Below are 20,581 nucleotides of genomic sequence, written 5' to 3'. Positions count from 1 at the left end.
CTTATTTTGTTTTAAATGCGATGAATTAATGTTTTAAGGGGGGAAATGGGTTAGCCACTTCGGCAAACCCACTAGGTTTATTTTTAATAGGATTTGGGTGTTACAGAATTGAAATTTTTTGAGTAAACTATACAAATAGTCCCCTTTATTTTCGTTTTGATTGACTTTGGTTACCATTTAAAAAAAATAAGTGTATTTGATCTCTTACATTATCGATCCGTTCGATTTAAATCCCTCCACCGTTAGCTCTTATTAACCCCTTTGGGAAAATTACTTGGCAATTAATAAATAAAACATGCCTCCTCCATTAGTGATAAAGAATATAGGTTGACAAAATGGTTGCAAAGGCGATGATGGGGGCTTCTGCACAACAGTCATGTTCCTTTATTGTTATAGTTAGTTTCTTACAGCAATGGTGGTCGTGGATACATGGCAGTAATAATGGTCGTGGAGAGCCCAACAACACTTGGGGTATATTCAATCTTTCCGCTTCACAAGGGTCTGGTGATGTTCGTATTGTCAACTTCTCTGGAGCTCCACCTTTCTTTAGGATATACTTTGCCTTCCCAGTACAATTTTTATCATCTATAAACCCCGAAACTCCTATTACCCTGAGTTTAAACAACAAACAAGGAGGCATTTCCTCTGGTAGAGAACAAAGAAATTCCTATAATCAAAACATACAAAGGGAATCAGTGAAGAGTTTGCAACTTCAATCAAAGCTTAAACTTGGAATAAACAAGACACTTTCAAATGAATCATCATTCGGAAAATAAATTTTTGAGAGTTGAAAAGTCTTCGCAAGATGAACACTCTTTAAATAATATCCAGTTTCAAAGTTACCAATGTCCTGCAAGTAAACACAACACATGGAAATGTAGTAGACTCGTCATGCCAGAAGTTTAAATCAACATGTTTAACACCATGGCCGGCTGCAGCAGATATCCACCGGTAAACACAGTTAGAATTAATCTTTTATCTTACTTTTGAGGCGAAGTTTATCGATGGTTCCCATATTGTGTAAAAACAACAGTTTGTCGACAAAGGATATAAAGCCATCAAGGTCAACGTTGTAACTTTTATGCTCCTCGCACTCCAAATAAAAGTCGAGATTAAGAACTAAAGTAAAAAGATGCCTCCACCTCAATGGCAGATTCATAAATTCAAGAATAGAATTCAAAATTTTAATTTTCTTTTATTAAAAATAATGGGAATACAAAAATTTTATTTTATTTTTCCTCTTTTCTTTAACTCATTAAGCTAAATTTAATCACTTTTTTAAAATAACGGGATGCTCTTAACCCATATGGAGACTTAGTGCATCCACCACTGCTCCACCTAGAAGATAAAATTGAGGTTCCAAATTCCAACAGCTGCTTTTGTAGGAAGGAACGACAGAATGTGACTTAAAATCAAATTAGGTAAATCACTAAGCCCGTCGACATCCTCCATTTTCACTTGCATGGCCATTAAAAAGCATGAAAAATATAGAGATCAAGTTGTACAAGGAGATCTTTTCTTCTTGAAAACTGCAATCGCAGAAATCAGATAGCACCAAACAAAAATATGATAGCATAATCAAACAAATCCCTTCCCAGAAATAGAAAAAGAAGGGGGAAAAAAACAGTTAACTACCTTTTAATTTTTAATTGACAACTCTAGTTTCCGTTAATGAGGTCGAGGAACTAAAATCAAACAGATTGATAACATAGATGACAAAACACACTAAATTTTTGAACCGATGACCAAAATCGATTAGACCTGAAACAAAGGGGATTATTTGTATAATTTACTCAAATTTTTTAAAAATATTAATTGAACCAAACAAATTGATTAATTCGATCATCGACCAAATTAACTAATTTTTTTTATAATTTTTCTAATTATATTAATTTGAATTTAATAGAGGTAGTTCTTTATTTGGATTAAAATCTAATTAGATCTAGTGTGGTTAAAAAATATTTATCTTAATTCTTAATGAAGTTGAACTCAAAATATGTATTTAATGTATATTTAATATTTTCAACTAATTTGGTTAATTAACCGATTTTGAACCGAATAACCGTAACTAAATATTGAAAAACAAATTATTAACAGACCAAACCAATTCAAGTAGTTGACCATTTTAACCAAACTAGGGATGGCAACGGGCCGGGTTTGGGCCGGGTATTGATCCCCCGTCCCCGTCCCCATCCCCGTTTAAAAAACCGATACCCGTCCCCGTTTAAAAAACCACGGGGATTTAAACGGGGATCCCCGTCGGGTAATCGGGGAAAACCGCAGGGAAACGGGTATCCCCGTTTAACATAAACGGTTATTTAAACGGGTATTGGGTCGGGTATTGGGTCGGTATTGGGCCGGGTATATATATATATATATTTAAATTAAATATATATTTTTTATTTAAATTAAATTTATTAATATTATATATATATATATAAATAATTATTTTTAATATTTATCGGGTCGGTATCGGGGCGGGTAATCGGGGCGGGTAATCGGGTAATCGGGGCGGGGATTACCAAACCCGTCCCCGTCCCCGTCCCCGTCCCCGTTTATCATCCCCGAACCCGACCCGTTTAATTCGGTTTTCGGTTTTCCCCGTCGGGTTCGGATTTTTTTGCCATCCCTAAACCAAACTAATTAAGTTCGACCCGTTAATTCAATTAAAATAAAAAAAATGAACCATAAATAAATTCAAACCTTCTCAAACAGCAACAGGAAACAGACATAGGGGATTCCCAGCTACACCCTGATGAGAACAAGAGGAAGGTAATCCAATCGAGGGTAGTATGTGATCACCAATCCGTATGGCGCTTCAATTCTTCTCAAACAGCAAAACAATGAACCAACCAAGCCAGAGTAAAAGCAAGCTTCCTATTTGCATGGGTTCAACAACTTCATCTCAATACACCTATATAACTCAGAAATGACTTAAAAAAGAGAAGAAAGTTAACCAAGGAATTTCAATGGAACTGCCCTAAATCAATTCAAACCTTCTCAAACAGCAACAGGAAACAGACAGAGGGGATTCCCAGCTACACCCCGTTGAGAACAAGAGGACGGTAATCCAATCGAGGGTAGTATGTGATCACCAATCCGTAAGGCACTTCAATTATTCTCAAACAGAAAAACAATGAACCAACCAAGCCAGAGTAAAAGTGAGCTTCCTATTTGCATGGGTTCAACAACTTCATCTCAATATACCTATATAACTCAGAAATGACTTAAAAAAGAGAAGAAAGTTAACCAAAGAATTTTAATGGAACTGAAAATTGATACTTTTTACTAAAAAGATGAAAGTACAATAATCCAAATCAAAACATTTTCAAGGCTACTACGAGTACATAATAGATCATATTATAATCTTCTTTAGAACTTTGACAAACTCCAGATCCATGAGAGATTGCCATGCAGAAACTCGAAACATTCTCAAGTGGATGATATCAATGGAATTTTATCTCCAAACATATGATATCTCTTGCATAGTTTCTCCAGAGTCGCAACTGAATGCTGCATCTTGTTTAGTTTTACATCCATGAACATTGCCTGTGAAAATCACAGCATTAATCACCAAAACTACCAACTACTGGAAATACAAACATATGAAAACTTAACACCATCTAACCTGGTAGTCATCGCCGTATCTCTCAACAAGACGGCCAATATGATGTCGTTGCATGGTGGTCAGAAGCTGCAAATGCATGCTTCTTCCATCTCTTCGCTTCTTCCCTAGTGCAGTTTTTAAGTCTGCAAATGCAAAAGGATAGATGATGCTAAAATAGTCATTTGGAAACAAAAAAGGGTAAAATACAATTTCTGCATCACCACTTGTTATCAATTTGAACCTAATAATAACATTATAAAGTAGAACGACCAAATTATAGCAAAGTAAAGTAGGGATTAAATACCAAACTTTAGCATACTAAAGGGACTAAAACCATAATTAGACCAGATATAAAGAAAGACCTAAATTCACCGGTACATTTCTATTAAGCAATGAATAAAGACTTAAAATTTCATAATAGAATCGAATCCATTGGTTCTATGGAGCAATTGAAAAGGATTACAGTTTCAAAAAAAGAACAAATTCATTGGATAGCTTCTTTTTCATCAGAAGGAATCGTAATGAATTCAACTTGAGCTAATTAAACCCCAAAATTGAACCGCATAAACAACAGAGAAGTGAGGGGAGGACTGACCGTCTTCTTCGAGATCGCTTCCTGAATCAATGGGATCGAATTCATCAGCCGGCTCATCGGATGGCGGGGTACGAGGGACTTGGAGGGAAACGCTTTCCACGATGTGAGAAGTACGAGAACGGACGCCGAGAAAGTTAGGGTTAGAAACCACGCCGAAGGACTTGTAGTTTTGGATGACGGTGGCTTTGTCGTCCCACTAGGAGAGGTCGTCGTCGACCTCGGCGAGGGCGCTGAGCTTGGGAGGAAGAGAGAAGCATGACTCGAATACGTGAGGGTTTTTCCTCGGGAGACCCACTTTAACCTTGGCTCGAGATTGTTTGTATTTCCTTCTCGACCTCCCATTGGAATCTTCGTCTGTCAGAATTAATTGCTGGCTAGTGTTTTTTGCAGGGGTTTTCTTTCTATTCTGAGATGTATTGAGAGGGCTCTTAAACGACGCCGTTTAGGGCTGAGAGATTACACTAGTGGGCTTCTTAGTTTGGGCTTATGCTTGTAGTTGAGAAAATAGATGTTCTTTTAGGGTTTAAAATAGGGTAAACTACATATTTAGTACTTTAATTATCACTTTTATTCTGTTTTGGTCATCTAATTATTTTTTAAATCACACCTACTGCTACGTTTTGGTTTCATTTTGGTCATACACCATTAAATAAATAAACAAAACTGATGATGTGAAATTATCTTATATTGACATGTCAGTATCATCGTTAATTTTTAACGGTAGGTGACCAAAATAAAACTAAAATGTAATGTTGGGTTTGATTTTGGAACAAAAATAATTGACTGACCAAAATAAAAAAAAAGTGATAATTGGAGTACAAAACGTGTAGTTTACCCTTTAATATATTTATTGATATATGTATTTTTTTATTTTTGTTTAATGTGTTTGAATCAATTTGATATCTAAATTTCTTCTTTTTACAAATATATTCTTTATTTTTCTTTGAATAAAATTTAAAGTTCCTATTTTTACAATTGAACTTAGTATAATATGAAATATATTAATATCATAGGGTTGATATAATCCTATCGATGAATATTTTTAGCATTAAATAATTTTATCTTATTCTATCCAATCTAGTTTGAATAAGGCTGAAATATCTTTTTTATCAACCCAATCTAAATCTCTATATATTAACCAACAATTATTTTTATTTAATTATAATTTTTTATTTAAATTTAATTATAAATATTTTTATTTTTATTTTATTAGTCTATAAAATGTAAACACCCCTGCTTTATTTTTGTGTATTTTTAATTTAATATTATATTCTTATTATAAACTAAAATTATGTTATAAAATTTCTTAACTTTATTATTATATATTTGCATAACTCACATATTAAATTCAAATTTTCATTTAATAACTATTTTTAGTCTCTCTTTTAACAAATAGGTACTAAATATATTTTAATTATTTTTATATTTGAATTCAAGTTTTCATTTGTATTAATAAAAAATATGTTTTTTCTTAATTTTCAAAAAAATTAAAATTAAAATTATTTTTGAAAATAAAAACAGAAAACATAAACCAAAAATATTTTCTAAAACCAATGGGTCCTAAAACTTACTTATATACTATATTTAAAAGTAAATCGGGGTAGAAAGATACAGCGGGCACAGCACCCACTCAATTATATTTTGGACGAAGGTACGTTTATTCTTAGCCGTATCTTTAATCATGCAAGTCTACTATTAAATGCACATTGATTTTTTGCATATTTGAATAATTCAAAATTTAAAATTAAGTCTTTATATGCATCTGATCCTATTATTCAATTTTTTATCTTATAATTGATCCGAATTAAATGGAAAAAATTAGATCAATATTTGAATATTTGCATCAAACCATTAACATATCAAATTATTTAGATCGAATATTTTTGCATACCCCTTATAACGCATCATCACTTTAGGTGACATGATACATTATCATCTTGGATGACATGACACGTGACACGTGATCACCTTGGGTGACATAGCACGTGACATGTAATGGCTTTGAGTGACACGACATGTGACATATAACCTTGGGTGACACGACACGTGACACATCATCATCTTGAATTACATGGCATGTGAATGACATGCCACATTACACATCATCACCTTGGATGACATGACATGACACATTATCACCTTAGGTGATGTGACATATGCTACATCATCAATTTAAGTGACATGACATATGACATATAATCAACTTGAATGACATGGAACATATGGCACATCATCATCTTGGGTAATATTGCACGTCACATCATCACTTTAACTGACATAACATAAGACACATTATCACCTTGGATGACATTACACAAGACACATAATCACCTTGGGTGATGTGACATGTCATGACATCACCTTGAGTGATGTGGCATAAGATGCTTCATTACCTTGTATGACAAGACACAAGATACATCTAGGGATGTGAAATCAAGTAATCGTTCAGGTTTCAGTCGGATCCTGTCAGGTCAAATCGAATACAGGTTGTGTTAGGTTAATTTGATGGTTTGACTCGAACCAGGTTGGGTTCAGGTCAAATCAGTTTAGTTCATTTTCAGGTTGATTTGACATCAGATTAAGTTCGAGTTCGGATCAGTGTAATTTCAGTTCGGATCGATGTCAGTTCAAGTCAAAACGATTCAGGTCTGAAGCAGTTAAATACGAGGTTAATTCAGGTTCGGATGAACTTCAGTCGGATCTCCTTCAGATCGGGTAACATTATTGACAGAAAAATTTAGGTCGGATCTTACCAGGTACGGATTGCGCTTAGGTCGGGTTATTTTTTGGGTTAATTATTTTTTGTCTTTCATGAACAATAATTAGATTTGCAGTAAATTACAAAAATATAAATAATTATTGGTTAATTTTAATAAAAAAAATTTAAGGACTAAATTGATTAAACATGAAATTACAAATAATAATTTAAAGAAATTAAACAATGCAAGGATGAGGGATTAAATCAAAATTATAAAATGTTAAATTGAAATTAATATAAAAATGGACAAAATTGAATCCATTTAAAAAGATGGTGAAAAAAAGTTTAAATGATTTGGAGATTATGATATAATTTAGAGACTTTGAAATGAAGTTTATTATTTGAGTTGTTGTGTTTGAAGTAAATTATAAAAATATAAATAAGTATGGGAAATTTTAGATACAAATATAATTTTAAGGACTAAGTTGAATAAATATGAATTTACAAGTTAAGATCTAAATAAATTAAACAACATATATGGATCAAATCAAAATAATTGTATCATGTGAAGCTCAAATTAAATATAAAAATGTATTGAATTGCATTCATTTCAAAAGTTGAGAAACAAAAGTTTATAATGTTTTGGATTTTATAATATAATTTTAAGGACTAAATTGATTAAACATGAAGTTACAAACTATAATTTAAATAAATTAAACAACATTTAAGTAACAAACTAAAAGAATATATATATATATATATATTATCATACATGTATGTAGAATGTACATTACACTAATACATCTGTTATACTATATATATACACTTTTTGAAATAAATACCAGTCCATTTTATTAATATAAATTTATTTGTTTTACAAAATACATAACCCAGTCTACTTATATATATATATATATATATATATATATATATATAATATAAAGTATAATTATATAAATTATATAGTATAAATATATAAACTATAGTATATAAACTATAAACTATAATATATATATGTGTGTGTGCAAGTGTGTGTAAAATATATAAACTATAAAGTATATATGATAATGATGCACGTGTATATATGTATGATGTATGTACATAAGTATATATATATAAGTATATGTTGAGTTAATCGATCGACGAATATGGTCAAGAGGGGGGTGAATTGGCAATTAAAAATTTCGGTGGAAGCTTTTGCAGAAAATTGAAAGTAATTGCGCAGCGATTTAGAGTGGTTTGACTTTCTCAACCAAAGTCTATGTCCACTACCTTAGCTATCCACACTAAGGATTTTCCACAAATTCACTAATTTGTCTTTCTTTTGAGGACAAAGAGTAACCTTACAAATCCCTCAAGAATTATACCCCAAATTCTTGAGAACACTCTCTCCCAAAGAGAACAATACAAATTTTGCAAACTTACAAGAAAATCCTCACAATGCAAGATGTTTGCACAATTCTAGAACAAAGAAAGAACACTCAAGAATAATACAATTGAGCACAATAAGTGTTCTTGAAAGAAAAAATGTATATTGAATGAAATAGGGTTGAAAATGCTCAAACTTGAGGTTTGATGTTTTCTCTTTGATTATCTCTTAATTCTTGATTCTTGTTGTTGATCAATGGCTTCTAAGCTAGCTTAAATACTCCTTCAATTGATTCTGAACGTTGAGGATGATTAGTGGAGTCAATAGAGTCGTTTAAGTGTGAAAACAATTAATAAAACAGTTGGGAGCGTTTGGTACATCGATGCATAAGGCTAGTGCATCGGTACACTATGTGTAAAATTCAAATATTTCGACTGTTGGACCCTTAGTGTATCGGTGCACTAAGAGTGCATCGATGCATAAAATGCATTCGATGTTTCAAACAAGCCTGAGTGCATCGATGCATGGTCTATGCATTGATGCATGAAATGCATTCGATATGGTGAGTGCATCGATGCATCAATGAGTGCATCCCTTCACAAATTTGATTTTTTGGCTTGTTTCTTGTTCGAAATACTTTGTAAAAAATGTTTCAAAAATATTTCAAGTATAAAACACAACTTTACACATTAGTAAGGATTGAAATTAAACTTTGAAAGACTTGGAGTAATATTTTGATATTCGAGTTAATTAAATCGAATATACTTAGAAAATCATTTGTAAAATCTTAAAATTCATTTAACTTAATTTGTTATACCGAAACATCAAAATGTTTTCAACAATCTCCCCCTTTTTGATATAACAAAACATTTTAGTAATTTTAAGATTTTCTAATTCAAAATAGATTTTGAAATCATGTTTGAAAAATTACTCCCCCTTACTTTAACACTTCTCCCCCTTTTTGTTAAATCAAAAAGACTCAAAAACGTTTGGAACAAGGTTTTGAAAAGCATAACCAATTGATTATAAATAAATATAGCTTAAGCTGCTAAGATCAAAGATCAAGAGAAAGGTTAGCCATTAGTATCATAATTCAATATTCATAATCAAATGTGAAATGACATAATTGGTCATAATGCAACTAATATGTAAATGATGCAAAAATTAAAAAAAATTCAATCCAAGCCAAATAATATATATATTAAATTCATAAATCCAAGCATCCAAACCATAAATCCAAACAAATCCAAACATTTAACAACCAAAATAAAACAATCCAAAAATAGCAAAATGTTTATCAATCCAAGTTTTAATACCAAGAAAGCATGGTAACAAATAAAGAGCTATTCCATCGGAGGGTCGGGAGGAGGAGGATAATGAGCTCGTACTTCAAGAGTGAGAGCGTCCATACGTTCACGTATCTCCCGTTGAAACTCAGTTATTTGAGACTCAATGGAAGCAAATCTCAGATCAAATGACTCTATAAATGTTCGAAAATATGGAGGCATTTGTTCCTCATGTCGTGCTGGTTCCAGTGCCGGAGGAGTGTCGTCAGGTACTTCCTCATCAATATCTTGCATGAGCTGTTGAAGCCCGGGATCGTCGGTAGCAGCCAGTGCCGGAGGAAGAGAAGTACGAGAAAAGTTAGGAGCAGAACGTGAAGAACTGTCTCCCGGAGTTTGGTTATTGGGTCGAAAGACCCATTGACCAGTTTCCTCATCCTGTTTCTAATCAGTTTTCTTCAAAGAGGTGAGATTGATTTGGTTTTGAAGAGGGATGGGATTGTCGAGAGAGACTCTAAGGCCAAGTTTGATAAAAAGATTACTAAGTAGACATCCATAAACTAAAGTTTCGACATGTTTAGAAGGGACAACATTTATGGTATCTACTAGTTCACTAAAAATAATATGTGGCAAATTTATTTTTCTATTATGCTGGATACAATGCATCCACCATAAATCCCTGACACGAAGAGTGGAGTACCTACCTCCGGATGGTCGAAACCACCAAGAGATCATTAAATATAAAAGATGATCGTGATGTGTACGTAAGGTACTAACACTAGCATTAGGAATATAGGGATATGCCACAGTTTCTTTCTCATTATATAAACCATTTTCATCTATCCCAAACTGTTTAGCTATAGTTTCGGAGTCAATATGAATATATTGTCCTAAAAGGTAGGATCTGATTCCTATAGTCCCACATTGACTCACGTTTTGAATACATACCGCATTAGAATAGAAAATGCAGACTAAATGATGATAAACAATTGGTTTAAGGTGAAATAGTTTATCAAGCTTCCAGGATTTGAGAGTTTGAAAGTATTCAAAGTTGATATCTATCATGGCTTGAACAGAGGGAATACGTTCTTCTTGAATTTTGTATGATTGGAAAGAATTCATGTACCTATAGTACAGTTCTTCTCTACAATGTTCAGGCATATTAAAACAGGAATTTATAATGGTCATATTTTGGTCATTCGGATTTGGATTTTGAGGTTAAGGAGGAATAGGATTAGGAGGTCAGTTAGAACGACTCAAAGAAGACCTAGGGCATTTCGAGTTGGACATGGTTTAAGAATCGGAATTTGATGGGTAACCTACAAATTTAAAAACATGTATGCAATATAATCAATCCCAAAACTCAATTGAGTTCGCAATAGTCAAGGTTCTCTAAACCAAATCCTAATGGGCAAAGTTTTGAAAAAATGATGTTTGAAGATTATAATACGTATAGTTTTCATAAGAACAATATAATTTAATTAAAAACATTAACATTTAAAATTAAATTAATGAATTTCGAAAATAGTTTTTATATTTCAAAATTCAAGAATATTTTTGAAAAATTAAGTGTTTTTGACGAAATTGATTGTAAAATATAGTTTCTAAACACTAAACAATCAATGCCCGATGTAATATTCAACCTAGAACTAATTAAAACTAGTCCTAAGATCAAAAATCAATAAAATAGAGGTTTTTGAAATATTACCTTGAAAAATTCAGATTGAGTGGAATGTGCTGATGTTTTGTATGATTTAATGATGTTAGCAGGATTTGAAGATATAAAGCTCGAAGATTTTGACTATTTTTCGTTGATTTTGAGCAAAAAGAGAGTATGGGGGTAGAGAGGGACGAACGACGGTGAGGGGTGTGTTTGAAGGGTTTTGAGAAAAAGAAGGAGAAATAGGTTTTTATTCAAAAACCCAACAGATGCATGGATGCATGGCCTTGTACATCGATGCACATTCAAGGAGTGCATCGGTGCATCTTCATGATGTATCGATGCACATTCAAAGGGATGCATTGATGCACTATTCAGTGTATCGATGCATTATGCTAAATTAATTAGCTCTAGTGGTATTGGCAACTCATATATTGAAAATTAATCATGTTCAATCAATCAATTTAATCCTTAAACTACATTTGAACATAAAATTAATTTTCACCTAAAGAACATAAACTTCCCCTAACTAATAGCAAAGAATGCAATAAAAATTATTATGTTAAGCATTTTTCATTTCTAATTAAAAGTGCTAAAATTATTTTAAACACTAAGTGAAGATATGTCAGTTAAACCTAATTCTCTCCTACGTGTCCAAAATCTTTCTTTGTCTAGAGGTTTTGTAAAAATATCCGCTAATTGTATCAACAAATTCTAGAACTACATCTTCCTTAGCGACATGGTCTCTAATGAAGTAATGTCTAATCTCAATATGTTTAGTTCTAGAGTGTTGGATGGGATTTTTAGTGAGAAAAATAGCACTAGTATTGTCCCACTTGATAGGAATGGTACTTACTTCAATTCCATAATCAAAAAGTTGTTGTTTTATCCATAAAACTTGTGCACAACAACTATCGGCTGAAATGTATTTCGCTTCAGTGGTAGATAATGCAACACAATTTTGTTTCTTTGAAAACCAAGAAATCAATATATTTCCAAGGAATTGGCAAGTACCAGAGGTGCTTTTCCTATCTAGTTTGCAATCTCCATAATCCGTATCAGAGAAGGCATGCAAGCTAAAGCTAGAGTCTCTAGGATACCAAAGTCCTAAACTAGGAGTGTCCTTAAGGTATCTAAAGATCCTTTTAACAGCTAGTAAATGTGATTCCTTAGGACATGATTGAAATCTAGCACATAAGCAAACACTAAAAATAATGTATGGTCTACTTGCGGATAAATAAAGCAAAGAACCAATCATTGACATATATAATTTAACATCCACACATTTACCTCCTTCATCTATGTCAAGCTTTGTTGATGAGCTCATTGGAGTGTCATGAGGTTTCCCATTTTCCAGTCCAAACTTCTTGAGCATATCTTTGACGTACTTAGCTTGATTGATGAAGATGCCATCTTTTCTTTGTTTGATTTGGAGTCCCAAGGAAAATGAGAGCTCCCCCATCATGCTCATCTCGAATTCACTTTGCATTAGCTTAGAAAATTCTTGGCAAAGAACATCATTAGTTGAACCAAATATTATATCATCAACATAAATTTGAACTACTAATAAATCTTTACCTTTATGCTTTAAAAACAATGTACTGTCAATCTTCCCTTTTGAAAAACCTTTTTTAATTAAAAAGTTTGGCAATCTTCCCATTAGTTTCAAACATGACATTGAATCCTTTATCGCAAAATTGACTAATACTCAATAGATTATGCTTTAATTCATTCACATATAAAACATTCTTAATTTGTATGGAAGAGGTATTACCTATAGTGTATATACCTTCAATGTGACATTTTGAGTTATCATCAAAAGTCACATCTCCTCCATTTTTGGCGTTGAGCTCTATGAATCGGCTTTTATCTCCGGTCATGTGTCTTGAGCATCCACTATCAATGTACCATGAATTTGAATTTGTTTCCCTTGCCTTGTAGCAATGATCCTTTTCCTACAAACATAGATTAATTTCTAATTTTTGGTACCCAAATTCTTTTGGGTCCATACTCATTAGTCTCCAAAATTCTAGTCCCCTTAGGTATCCATTTGTGTAAGATATTCTTATCTTTAGTAGTAATGAGTTCTTTAAGAACCCATATACTTCTAACGATTTTCCATTAGAGGTTCTTCGGTGACCTCTATGATTGTAGTTTTAAAAACTTTTTCTAACAAAGTTGAATTTTGAATTTTCTCCTATTTCAAAACGTTTTGTTTCAACTGTATCAAAAGAAGCTTTAAGATCATCAATTTTCTTTTGATGATCATCATTGACCTTTGAAAGTAAATTATGCAAATCAGAAATTTTCTTTTCAAACTCTTCTTTATTTTACTTTCAAGATCATTGTTGGTCTTGGATATGAGATTATTTTCATTTTTCAATTTCGAAATATCATTTATATTTTAAAAATAATTTCTCATAATCCGAAGCCAACCCATTATATTCCTCTAATAACTCATCATAAGATAAATCATCTAAATCAAATGAGTTAGAGGTTACCTTAGAATCTTCCTCGAATGCCATCAAGCACAAGTTTGCTACTTCTTTTTCCTCTTCATCGGAACCTTCTTCATCGCTCCATGTAGCCACGTGAGCCTTGTGCTTAATCTTTGATTGACTCTTCTTCTTCAATTGTGGGCAATCATATTTGACATGCCCCGGTTTTTTGCATTCATAGCAAATGATCGGGTCCTTCTCTTTTGGTTCATTTTTGAAGCCGTCATTTCGTTTGAATTTTCTTCCTCGGCTAGGCCTCATCATTTTTCTAAACCGTTTGGCAAACAATGCCATTTTCTTGTCATCATCATCTTCATCTGAATCACTCTCATCTTTTGTTGATTTGAGAGCAACTCCCACGTTCTTATTCTTCCCCATCTCCTTCTTTGGCTCGTCTCTTTTCTCGAGGTCTTCCTCGTCTTTAAGCATCATTTCATGTGTGAGGAGAGAGCCAATAAGCTCATCGAGGGCCAAGGATTTTAAGTTCTTAGCCTCAATGATCGTCGTCTTCTTTGATTGCCAAGCTTTTGGAAGAGAGTAAACTAACTTCCTTACAAGCTTGTCATTTGGAATGATTTCTCCATATGATTTGAGACTATTGACAATCGTGGAGAATCTATCCGTCATAGCTTTGACATCTTCATCCGGTTTCATCCTGAAATTTTCATAGCTATGAGTTAGAAGACAAATTTAGATTCTTTTACCTCGTTTGTGCCTTCATGAGTGACTTGTAGTTTGTCCAATATATCATTGGCGGTTGTGCAAGATGAAACTCTCCCGTATTCATCTGGTCCAAGAGCACAAAAGATGATATGGATAGCTTTTGAGTTGAGCTGGAACATTCTTGTCTCTCCTTTACTTCATAATCTTGGGTGAGTGGAGGGTTTGATGTATCCGTCTTCTATAATATTCCATGCTCCCATGTCACTTACTTGAATGAAATACATCATCTTATTCTTCCAATAAGCATAATTAGTTCCATTGAAGAAAGGAGGCTTATTGACGAGCAATGAATCGAGACTGAAGTCAGAGTTTGAAGTAGAAGCCATTGATGACTTAATTATCGATGTAACTCTTCCCGAATCGACTCAAGAGGTGATTAAACCTTCAAATGAGTTAGGCTCTGATACTAATTGTTGAGTTAATCGATTGACGAATATGGTCAAGAGGGGGTGAATTGACAATTAAAAATTTCGGTGGAAGCTTTTGCAGAAAACTGAAAGTAATTGCGCATCGATTTAGAGTGGTTCGACTTTCTAAACCAAAGTCTACGTCCACTACCTTAGCTATCCACACTAAGTATTTTCCACAAATTCACTATTTTTTCTTTCTTTTTAGGACAAAGAGTAACCTTACAAATCCCTCAAGAATTATACCTCAAATTCTTGAGAACACTCTCTCTCAAAGAGAACAATACAAATTTTGCAATCTTGCAAGAAAATCCTCACAAGGCAATATGTTTGCACAATTCTGGAACAAAGAAAGAACACTCAAGAATAATACAATTGAGCACAATAAGTGTTCTTGAAAGCAAAAATGAATATTGAATGAAATAGGCTTGAAAATGTTCAAACTTGAGGTTTGATGCTTTCTCTTTGATTCTCTCTTAATTATTGATTCTTGTTGTTGATCAATGGCTTCTAAGCTAGCTTAAATACTCCTTCAATTGATTCTAAACGTTGGGGATGATTAGTGGAGTCAATAGAGTCGTTTAAGCGTGAAAATAATTAATAAAATAGTTGGAAGCGTCTGGTGCATCGATGCATAAGGCTAGTGCATCGGTACACTATGTGTACAATTCAAATATTTCGACCGTTGGACCCTTAGTACATCGGTGCACTAAGAGTGCATCGATACATAAAATGCATTCGATGTTTCAAACAAGCCTGAGTGCATCGATGAATGGTATGTGTATCAATGCGTAAAATGCATTCGATGTTTTTCATAAAACCTGAGTGCATCGGTGCATCCCTTCACAAATTTTATTTTTTGGCTCGTTTTTTGTTTGAAATACTTTGTAAAAATTGTTTCAAAAATATTTGAAGTATAAAACACAACTTTACACATTAGTAAGGATTGAAATTGAACTTTGAAAGACTTGGAGTAATATTTTGATATTCGAGTTAATTAAATCGAATATACTTAGAAAATCATTTGTAAAATCTTAAAATTCATTTAACTTAATTTGTTATATCAAAACATCAAAATGTTTTCAACAGTATATATATAAGTACAAGTCCATTTTATTAATATAAGTACATACATACATATATACATACATATATACATACGTACGTACATACGTACATACGTATATATGTACATACATACATACGTACATACGTACATATGTATATACGTACCTACGTACATACGTACCTACGTACATACCTACCTACGTACATATCTACCTACGTACATACCTACCTACGTACATACATACATACGTACATACATACATACGTACATACATACATACGTACATACATACATACATACATACATACGTACATACATACATACGTACATACATATATGCGTACATACATACATACATAAATACGTACATACATACATACATACATACATACGTATATATATACATACGTACATACATACATACGTATATACATACATACGTACATACATACATACATACATACATACATACATACATACATACATATACACTTATCATTAATCATTGATGTATGTAGATATATATGATATATGTACATAATAGAGATAGTAGACAGGTACAATTTCATGGGTTTCGCACCATACCCACTCCAATTAGGGTGGAGATGGGTATAAGTTTAGTGGGTAGTGGGCCGGTGTAGATGTAAAAAGTCATATTCACCGTGGGTAGTGAGTAAGTGATGGGTTTAAGACCTTATCTATCCCGCATCTTCCCGCCTCCCCCTTCCACCCAGCCACTAACTACTCACCATATAAATTTTTGACAATTATGAATTTAGATATAATTTTAGAGACTATTATGTAAACCTTAAGCTTTTATATTATATGACTTGAATTTAACCTAATGTTAGGATATAAACATTTCTAGAATTGAAGATCGTTGTTTCTACTATCTCAAATTGACGGGTACGGTGGGTACAGACGAATATGAGATGAGTGGTGGATATCCAGTTAGATAGTGGGGATGGGGTAAATTTGAGAATGTATCCATGTGGGCAGGTGTGTATTTAAAAATTTTACCCATCGTGGGTAGTGGGTATTATGTGGGTATGTGGATGTGGGAAGGGGTACCTGCACCTACCCCACCCGTTTGCCATCCTTAGTACATAAGTATGAATATAAGTTTAATATATATATATATACTTTATACTTTATATACTTTATACTTTATATATGCATATATTGATAGAAGCAACTAATTTTATTCAAAATAAGAATATTCTAAATTACAATAAAGATTTATAATTACAATTGTAAATTAAACACATAATTAGGAAAATTTCCTATTATCATTGAAACAAAATTAGTAACTTAAGATCACATAAGGACTTTACAAGGGAAGATTAAATCTAACAAAAAAAAATCGAAAAAAGATATAAATGAATAGATCTGATCACATCGACAAACGAACCAAAAAATGATCAAGTTATTGAAAGACCACCGTCAAACTGCAAATCAGACTCGAGCAACATGAAAAGCTATCCACGAACGCAAATTGGGTATCTAAATCCAATATGAGAGTTCAAAGAAGGGAAGACCACAAGATATCAAATAAGTGAGATCTTGATCAGTCGTGGCGATGTCAAATCAACTCTTAAAAGAAAAAAAAGATAAATAAAAATGGTCAAAGAACCGAAAAACTTACCAAAAGCATAAGATAACGTGTCATAAAGGCAGATGAAAACGTGCAACACAGACAAACTTATTGAAAATAAAAAAATAAAGATATGCTATAGAAAAGAAAAATATAATAAAGATTACTGACGGTCAACAACCAACATTAAAATTATTGTCTCTGTCGATCAACGAAGATGAAAAAGAAAAGAGATGAGCGGCACACTAATGAGAGAAAACTCTATATATATATATATATATATATATATATATATATATATATCATTAAACACAAGTAACTAAAATATATCATTAAACACAAGTAACTAAAATAAAAGATTCTAAAATTAACATTCACATTTAATAACTAGAATTATAATGTATACATAACTAAAGTTCATTAAATTGAAAATTCAATAAGGTGGCGTTTGGTTCGATGGAATGTTTATGAGGGAATTGGAATATGTTAAGGAATTGGAATCTGTAGGAATTGGAATTTAATTCCATATTTTGTTTGGTTGGCAGTAAATGAAATTGGAATCCAATTCCATATTCTGTTTAGTTCGCAGATATGTCAGATGAATTTGATTTCAGTAATGTAAAATGACAGAATTGCCCTTCTTGTTTTTTTGCTTTATTTTAGTTTATTTTATAACTTACATGTAGTAATATATTATAAAAAATTAAAAAATATTAAATTTTCATTTTATTGATTGATTATTCATTTCAATAAATTATAAAAATCATGCTAATAAATATTATAAGTTAAAATCATCGCAATCAAAATATGTTAATAAGTTACCAAAAGATAGAGCAATATTTCGATACATTCCAATCGGAGTATGTTAATTAGTTACCAAAAAATATACCAAAAACTATTTTTATTCAATATATGAATTAGAAACTCGACCCGACACGACTCAAAATAATAAAAAAATATTTTTATTCAATAAAAACATTGACTTAATTGAAAAAAAAACTATATAGAGGGGTATTATTATAATTATTCCTAAATATATAAGGTAAAATTATATATTTTTTCGGGTCAGTCCGGTTTTTTTCACCCTAAACCCGAACTTGACCCGACCTGACCCGAATATCACACTTAAAAAAACCCACCCGACCTGAACAAAATAAAGTTTCATCCGACCCGACCCGAATATATGAATTAGAAATCCGACCCGACCCGAAATAAAAAAATATTTTTATTTAATAAAAACAGTGACTTAATCCGACCCGACCCAACCCGAATTATATATATTTTCGGGTCGGTCCGGTTTTTTTCACACTAAACCTGAACCCGACCCGACCCAATCCGAATATCACACTTAAAAAAACCTGACCCGACTCGAACCGAATATCACACTTAAAAAACCCGACCCGACCCGAACAAAATAAAGTTTCATCCGACCCGACCCGAATATATGAATTAGAAATCCAACTCGACCCGACCCAAAATAATAAAAAATATTTTTATTTAATAAAAACAGTGACTTAATCCGACCCGACCTGAATTATATATATTTTCGGGTTGGTCCAGTTTTTTTCACCCTAAACCCGAACCCGACCCGAATATATGAATTAGAAACCCGACCCAACCCGAAATAATAAAAAAATATTTTTATTCAATATATGAATAAGTTACCAAAGGATTGATGATGGTAGTATGATCAAATTTCAATTCCCTCCAACAAGGGAATTGAATTCCATCCATTTTTGGATGAAATTCACTTTCCCTCATTTGATGGAATTGAATTCCATCAGGGATTCCAATTCCCTTGAAAAACTTGAACCAAACATGGGAAAGTGGTGGAATTTGATTCCAATTCCAATCAATTTCAAGGGATTCCATCTAACCAAACGCCACCTAAGAGATTTACAATTAAACCATGATTGAAGTGAAAAAAAATCAAAAACCAAATAAAAAAATAAAAATCATTGATTGTTGGAGTGCGTGCCTAATCAATCCTACCAAATGTCACTTTTAAATTTACAAAAAATTAATTTTTCCTAAAAAAATAATCTTTCTTTTAAGATTTTAAATTTTCAATCTCAAATAAATAATATTTTATATATATTTTAAATTTAAATTATATTTAAATTATTAATTAATTATTACATAAAAATAAATTAAACTTATAAATATTTAAATTAATTTTATATAATCTAATAAAATCATGTTCACAAATAAATTATTTTAATTTCACTAAATAATTTATTATTATTAATATTTATAACATAAGGATTATAATTAATATAGAAAGTAAATTTATTAATTTAATTATCATAACAAACAATTTGTTTTATCTTTTAAAATGTAATCATTTTAGTTATCATAGTTTATTATAAATTCAAAATCTCACAACTTCACCAATTGTAACTTATAAGTCATTTAAATATCAAGTTACATAAATATCATATCAGTTTATTAACAAATCGGATTATCTACGGGTTGAGTCAATTACAAGTCAGGTTCATAACAGATCAGGTTAATAACAAGTAAAGTAATACCAGTTATTTACTAGGTTAATCTCGAGTTCATTTCAGTTGAACGTTGGTAAGGTTCAATTATCATATTATCAATTCAATTCGAGTTCAAGTTATTCTCATATTAGGTGTATGTCAAATTCATATCCACAATTTTCAGGTCCAACTCAGGTTATGGAAACACCAATTCGAACTCGAGTCAATTTCAATCAATTTTACAGGTCGACTCAACTTTTTACATCCCTAGATACATCATTTTAGTGATGTGTCACGTTACACATTGTCTCCTTAAGTGACATGATACACGCCACATCTTCATTTTAAATGGCATGGCACACTCCACATCATCATTGTGGGTGAAATGACACACATCACACTATCATTGTAGGTGACATGACACACGTCACATCTTCATTTTGGATGACATGGTATACAACACATCTTTATTTTAAGTGACATGACACATCATCAACTTAGGTAACATGACACATACCACATCATCAATGTCATCAATTAGTAAACATTGCTATTTTAGCAAATAAACACAAATTATAACTTCTAGCAAACCTCA

The 20,581-nt window shown here is 32.1% G+C and overlaps 1 pseudogene; it reads right to left on the bottom strand.

The window, feature by feature from the left end:
* Window positions 1-3,389: 3,389 nt before the first annotated feature.
* On the bottom strand, window positions 3,390-10,391 carry LOC120136878 (annotated as a pseudogene).
* Window positions 10,392-20,581: the final 10,190 nt, after the last annotated feature.

Source organism: Hibiscus syriacus, unplaced genomic scaffold (genome assembly GCF_006381635.1).
Source record: "Hibiscus syriacus cultivar Baekdansim isolate YM2019G1 unplaced genomic scaffold, ASM638163v2 tig00110637_pilon, whole genome shotgun sequence".
NCBI classification, from domain to species: Eukaryota; Viridiplantae; Streptophyta; class Magnoliopsida; order Malvales; family Malvaceae; genus Hibiscus; species Hibiscus syriacus.
The sequence above is the reverse complement of the archived record's forward strand: the minus strand, read 5'-3'. Positions and strand labels throughout refer to the sequence as shown.